Below are 7147 nucleotides of genomic sequence, written 5' to 3'. Positions count from 1 at the left end.
TAAACCACTGAGCCACCCAGGCGCCCCTGGAAGTTAGAGAATTTAAAAATCAACAAGACCAAACCTTGTAAACAGCCATCCCCTCTTGCAAAGAGATGAAATGGCTAAGAAAACAAGGGAAAAGGAACAGACAGGCGGGTCTGCAGCCCAGGTACCGAAGAAGGAGACCGGTGAGGCCCTGAGGAAGTGAAGGTGAGCCTCAGAAACTTCCCGAAGGAAAGCTCTTGGGGGATAGGAATGTCTTCGAGAGGAGCCAGTGAAGAAAGGATCCGGGAGGTCTCTGAGCTTGGAGCTGGGATCTTGGAACCGAGAGGAGGCAGCCCAGGCTGGGACTATAGCTCAGATGCTGCTCCCTGGGCAGCTGCAGGCAAGTGCCTCAACCTGTCTAGAACTCAGTGTTCACTATCTGTGAAATGGGCATGGCAGAGCACCAGTATTAGAATGGGGATCACAGAATCAAGATGGAAAGGGCATCCCCTCTTCCCGTTCCCCTCCTCGGTGGCCTGTCTGTGGCCACTGCTCCCCAGGGACGGAGAACTCAGCCTGGTCCCCGGAACTCACGGGGCTCCATTAGCCACTATTCTTAAAAGCTCCTCCTGACCCTGGAGGCAGCACCGGCTGCCAGAGAACTGTCAGATTGTTCGATGCACCCGCCCTTTGACCTAGCCATTCCATTTTTAGAATTTATACCGCAGAAATACTCACACGGGTGACAAGGGAAGAGGCACAGGAAATCCACTGCATCACTGTTGATAACAGCAGAACTTTTAGAAACCACCCAGATACCCATCCGGGGAGACCTACAAGAGAAATCCCAGCCTGGATCCCCAAAACAGAGGCAGCCCAATTGCCCTGGGCTTTCGCCTGGAGGGCAATTGCCCGGGAGAACACTTTGGACTCACAGCAGACCACACTGGCAGCCAGACACACTTTTGTAGTGTTGAGACACTTAGACACAGAGCTCATCTTTTACCGCAGCATCACCTAGACTTGATAACCGATACGGATTTGGAAAACCACATTCTGCTTCAAGGGATGCCAACAGACCTTCAACAAATCCCTTGACTCCTCCAGGCCTCAGTTTCCCCGCATGCAGGGTGGGGCAGGGGGGTCTTATCTCCACTGACTAGGGACCCATGCTGCTCACATTCCTGAACCCCAAAGGCCTGAGAAGTATTTGCCAGCACTAAGGGCCGCTCACCGAACACCGGCCACTGGGCGGACCTTCTTGGGGACATCTTGGAAAATCATGGAATCCTTAGTGGCCCCAAGAGGCTGGCAACACCATTAACCCCATGACCCCATGAGGAAGCATGACGCTCAGAGAGGTGAAGTCACTCGCCCAGGAACACCAGCATGTGTGACTCCTAACCGCTCTAGTGACAACCCCCATCTGGTATTTTAATTTTTTTCTTATAAATGCAACTAAAAGAAAGACCACCAGTGACAACTTGAAAGAACTTAGCACAGGGATTCTTTTGAAAGATTTTCTCTATTTATTTGAGAGAGAGAAAGAGTGACAGCACAAGCAGGAGAGACAGACGGAGAGGGAGGGAGAGATCTTAAGCAGACTCCATGCTGAGTTCAGAGCCAGATGCATAACTCGATCCCAGGACCCTGACATCCCAACCTGAGTCAAAACCAAGAGTCAGATGCTTAACCGACTGAGCCACCCAGGCACCCCAGGATTTTCTTTCTTAAATTTGTCATCTTTTAAGCGTGCTGGTCAAGAGCCGTAAGTACATTCACCATCTTGTGCACCTGTCACCTCGCCCATCTCCAGAACCTTCGGTGTGTTGCTGAACTCTGTCGCCATGAAACATCGGCTCCCCACTTCCCCTCCCCCCAGGCATTGGCACCCACCATTCTACTCCCTGACCCTCTGCGTTTGCCCCTTCCAGGGGCCCCACACACGTGGAATCATGCGGTATTTGTCCTTTGGGGTCTGGCTTAGTTCACTTAGCAGTCCACCCTCCCGGTTCATCCGCACTGAAGCAGGTGCACGGAACCGCCTTCCTTTTTAAGGCTGAATGATATTCCCTTGCACAAGCCCACCACAGTTTGTTCAACCACCGCTGATGGACTCTCACCTCATTTTTACCTTTGGGCTCTGGTGCGTGACGCTGCTGTGAACACGGGTGGGCATATATGTGCTTGAGCCCCTGCTTTCCATTCTTTTGGGTCTATGCCCAGAAGTGGGATTGCTGGATCACATGCGAATTCTATTTTTAATTTCACGAAGAAACGCCACGCAGTCCTCCTCGGTTCCGTCCCCAGCTTCGCACTGCGAGGTTCCAGTTTCTCCACGTCCTCACCAACCCTGGTGAGTTTCTCTGAAGTAGTACCTCGTGGGCTTTTGCTTTTCCTTTCTCTTATGATCCCTGGGGGAATAAGTATCTTTTTAATGCAAAAAAAAAAAAAAGGAATTTTTGAAATGCCACTGGTGAGCCTATAGCAGTACGATCGTCTGGACCCACTTCCACGGGAAGAAGATGCCGGGGACTGGGGTGCTGCCCCATTCCTGGGGATACTGCGGCCACATGTCCTAGTCCTCAGCTCCCAGACGGGTGAGTGAGCCTTTGCTCCCAGGGAATGCAGCGTGCTCAGCACCCCAATGAAGAGGGGAGGGCAGAGGTCCTACTCCCCTGAGGTCCCGCCTTCTCCAGAACTCTGCCTCTAATGTTGCAACCTCTCCTACCCCCCACCTCCCTGCCCCAGAAACTGAGCTGGATCTTTCCAGCGCTGGCTGTCACTGTGACCCGGAGTCCCTCCCCCCGCCCCCTCCCCCCGGACACAGAGCAAAGTGGAGGCAACACCCCAGCCAGGCTTGGGGCAAGGAGGGGCGGGTGTCGTCCGCATGTCTCTTGGCCTTTCCTATCCACCCACGGGCACCTTTGGGTGCGGGACAAGAGCGTGGTCTTTGGAGCCAGACGGACTTCAGTCTGGGTTCATCGCTGGGTTCATTCACCAGCTGCGTGACCTTGGATAAATCCGTTTCCCCTTCCCCTGCAGCCCTCACTTTCTCCTCTGGAAAAAGGCTGAAATGCTGCTTGGCACACAGTAAGCACTCAGCAAGGACTTCCTAGAATTACCAGCATCATCCTCCTTATCACAACATCCACACGAATGGTCAGGTCATGCCTGTGTCAAACATTTCAGGGCTCTCTATTGCCAGGAGGAGAAAGTCCACCACGCTCGTGGACTGGCAGGCTCTGCCTACACTGGTCCCTGTCAACATCTCCAACCTCCTCTTCCCCTCACGTATCACATTCCAGTCACCGGGGCTGCCCTCCTGTCCATCAGACACTCAGCTCTCCTTTCTGCCACAGGCCCTTTGCATGTGCTCTTCTTCCTGCCTGAAAGGTGCTTCCCCCACGCCACTCCACTCCCATCCCTTCAACAACAATTAACCCTAAAAGGCCCTGTCTCACCTCAAACATCACTTCTTCAGAGAAGTCTTCCTGGACACCCCACCCCCATCCACTTGGGAACCCTTGCCCCACCCCCACCCTGTAGCACTTCCCAGATGTGCTCAGGGTGCTGACTTGCGTAGTTACTTGAGGAATGTCAGCCAGCCCACATGAGTTCCATGAGGCCAGGATCGTGCCTGTTTTGCTCCTTGCTACAGTGTCGCACCAGCGACAGGGTTGACCCAGGTGCCCCCCACACCACCCCCCCGCCAAATATCAGTCAAATGGAATTATTAATTTCCAGAATCTCCCTGATTTTGGAAACTAGGATTCTTTTCAACAAAGACAATCCATTCCCTACATAGCTCAATAAGCTTTAACTTTCATACCTCGGATGAGACAAATCTGCGAAAACCCTCAGCTACATCCTGTGTCCTAATTTCTCAGCTCAGAAAAATCTGGTGGCTGCACACGGAGCAGCTGCTCACAGTTCCCGCGGTGCCTCCTCCCGGTCCAGCCTGCGGCCGCCCCTTCCTCAAAGCACAGGAGAGGCTTGGGGCTGCTCCGCGGGTCACCCCTTGCTTGGGGACAAACGCCAACCATGAGTAATGGTGGGTCGCACGGGGAGATGCAGATGCATTTTCAGCCCCGTCAGCGAGAGCAGCGAGTGCTTCGGTGGCCCCTTGCCCGGGGTGAGGGCCTGACTCAGCGGTCTGCGTGCAGCAGCCCCCAACCAGCTGGGGAGTGAGGTCACAAACCCCAAGGGGGTCGCAGGGCAGGAAGCCTCAAGTCACCAGAATGCTCGAGTGCACTGACTAATCCCTCCTTACACTTGTCCATTGTGCATCCACTACCAGGAGCCGGGCGCTCTGGGAAAAGCCCTATGAAGACCCAGGTCCTGCCCTCCTCTGGCAGGAGAAGGACCTTGACCTCCTCAAGCGACAAGTCAGGGCACACACACAGGAATGACTTCTAGGGGAGGCCGGGGCTCCCCAGGCTCACTTCCCTTGCTTCTCTGGGTCTCCTCAGGCCTAGGGGCAGCAGGACTGGCTTTTACAGGATGCTTCGGGAGGCCCCCAGGGGATGAGGCATTTGGACACGGGCAGTGTGCATGTCCATTCAAAATGCTCCTAATGAAAGAACTTGCTTGATTCTGAGATGCCACATAGTTCCAAGGAATAATCCCCGTGGGCAGGACAGTGCTGATGGCGGTGGGGGCCAGCTCAGGAAAGTGACACCCACCCTGGGGAGACCTGGAAGAAGGGCGGCGTGTCCCAAGACACGTGTGAGTTGAGGGAGGACGGGGGTCACTGCCTGGTTGGGCTCCATGTTGAGGCCTGGGGGTGAATGAGCCCCCCCACCCCCCCACAGGGAGGCCGGGAGTTAGGAGCGTGGCCTGGGGGTGTGGGGTAGGAGAGGGAGGAGGGCAGGAACACCTGGACTGTCATATTCACAAGCTCACACATGCTTGCGCATGCGTGTAGGCCCAGGTGCAGACCCACAGAGGGCTCCTCTAGGGAGCCTGCACCCTGTTTCCTGACCAGGAATCCCAGGCACAGGATTGCCCATCAGGCAGCGGAATCTGCCCACCTCCCCCCGCCCCCCACCATGATCAAAGTCCTCAGCCAGGCAGAGCTCCGGGGTGCCGCCGCCTTTCTGGATCCTTACTCCTCTTTGCTGCCTGGCCGCTGCATCCTCCCCAACCCCGCCACCCCCCCACCGCCCCCCCCAACTGTCACCCCCCCCCACTGTGCCCATTCTGCAGCTGGGGCCACAGAGGCTTTCTCTGGAAAGGGAAGCAGGTTCAGGTGGGGATGGAGAGGAGGCAACGGGCTGCATTTCCGGAGAAGGGAGGCCAAAACCACAGGGAGATGGAAACCCTCAGGGAAATTCGCACCCCAGCTGCTTGTCGCCCGAAGACAAGAGCTCTCAGCTGCTGTCACATGGACACACACATGCACCCCGACACCCACATGCACACCGACATACACATGCACACTGACACACATGTGCACCAACACACACAGTCCTACCCTCGCACTAGCACACGCTAGCATGCCGAGGAACACCCCGACATGCTCATAATGACACCCCGACACAAGGCACTGGCACTGACATGTGCATGAACATGCACACACAGGCGCGCACACGCACAAATGTAAAACTGTCAGTCTGTCCGCCCTCGGCTCTGGAATGGCCTCTTCTGAGGCTGCAGCCTCCTCTGCGGACCATTCCGTGTTCCCGTGATCCTCCAGGGCCGCCCCCCAGCTGCCACATCACCTGAAATCCTGAGAAATTAGGAAAGATTCTTTAGAAACTCACACCTCGAATTTTAGGCTTAAAAGATATTCGGAAAACTGGGGCTCAGTTCTCAGGCTCAGGCCAGGGCGATGGGGGGTGATCTTGGGATTCCAGGCAGGTGGGGGCTGGTAGGAGGGGTCTGGGGTGGGACTGGGGGAGTGGAGAGCTACCTGCCGCTAGCAGTGGGGGGCGGGGCGGATTCCGTGGGTGGGGGGCAAACTCCAAGGAACAAGAGATGGCTAAGGGCTGTGGAGGTCAAGGACATGGGTCTGGGAGTCCCAATTCCCCCACCCCCACCATATTCACTCCGCAGTCCTTCCCAAGGGGCTTCTCTCCAGAGAGCCTCAGTTTCCCCATCTGTACAATGGGTGCGACCTACCCCAGGGGGCTAGTGCGAGAGTTCAATAACGTCATAACTGTAAAGTGCTAAGCCCTGGAAGCCCCAGAAAAGAGCTGGGAGTGGGATGGGAAAACCTCGCTCCGGTGCCCCCGCCCCCTGGCAAAACCAGGCTGAAAATAAGCAGCATTTTCCTTTTCACGGCGGCTGAAACAGCGCTTCCCGTAGGACTGCGCCTGCTTATCAGGAGCAAAGCCGCTCTCTCCGCCAGAAGGTGACTGTGGGGGCTCCGGCTCCCCCTCCAGCCTCCAGCCCGACTCCCACGGAGGAAACGCTGAATTTTCTCCCGCGTTCAGGTTTCTACCCCCCACCCCAACCCCCAAACAATTTTGCATATATTTAAATCTTCTCTGCTGTTTCCAGTCTGAGCCGCTCCCCCCCCACGACCCCCCCCCCGAAAAAGAGAAAAAGAAATTACAAAGCCCGTCATTTGTCTCCGTCCCCGCACCCCATCTATCAGGGCCCGAGCCGGTCGCCTGGAAGGAGGCGCGCGCCCGGACGGCCGCTTTAATGGGGCGCCGCGTGTGACTGTGCGGCCGCGGCGGGCGCAGCCGGCCGGCATTTGCATACATATTAAACGGAGCAGTAAAAAATGCAGACATGCAAACCATTTGGACGGGCTCCTCGGCGCAGAGCCTGCCAGGAAATCAATCTTCTGGTTTCTTAAAGGAAACCTGCTCGGGAGGAGGTGGCGAAGCCACGCAGCCTGCAGGCCGTGGGAGGGGGCGGCCGTCATCTGTCCATCTGTCCGCTGGAGCCCAGCCGGCTGCGGGGGTCCTGGACGGCCGTGGCCTCCGTGGGCCGAGGACAGGGAGCAGGGGAGGACGCGGAGTCACCATCAGCCTGGGCATGGGGCCTGGCTGGGCTGGCTGTGTGCCCTAGAGCAAGAGGCTTGGCCCCTCTGATCTCCCCTCCCCCGCTGGCAGTGATCTTCAGCACAGCGACTCCCCGCCCCCAGTGGGTGCTGCAGATTCTTCCCTCACTCTGTGACTCTGGGGCTTAAGTGACTCAGCCTAGGTGGCCCAGCCCTCTATGCAGA

The 7147-nt window shown here is 56.6% G+C and overlaps 1 long non-coding RNA gene across 1 annotated transcript; it reads right to left on the bottom strand.

Annotated features, from left to right (window-relative positions):
- Window positions 1–1597: 1597 nt before the first annotated feature.
- Window positions 1598–6710, bottom strand: LOC101670740. The gene is made up of 3 exons (XR_199785.3): window positions 6527–6710; window positions 5565–5698; window positions 1598–2381 (listed from the first exon to the last, which is right to left on the bottom strand). It is a non-coding gene; the product is annotated as an uncharacterized LOC101670740 (long non-coding RNA).
- Window positions 6711–7147: the final 437 nt, after the last annotated feature.

The sequence above is a fragment of the Mustela putorius genome, unplaced genomic scaffold (assembly GCF_011764305.1).
Source record: "Mustela putorius furo isolate JIRA1106 unplaced genomic scaffold, ASM1176430v1.1 tig00000596_pilon_pilon_pilon, whole genome shotgun sequence".
Taxonomy (NCBI): domain Eukaryota; kingdom Metazoa; phylum Chordata; class Mammalia; order Carnivora; family Mustelidae; genus Mustela; species Mustela putorius.
The sequence above is the reverse complement of the archived record's forward strand: the minus strand, read 5'-3'. Positions and strand labels throughout refer to the sequence as shown.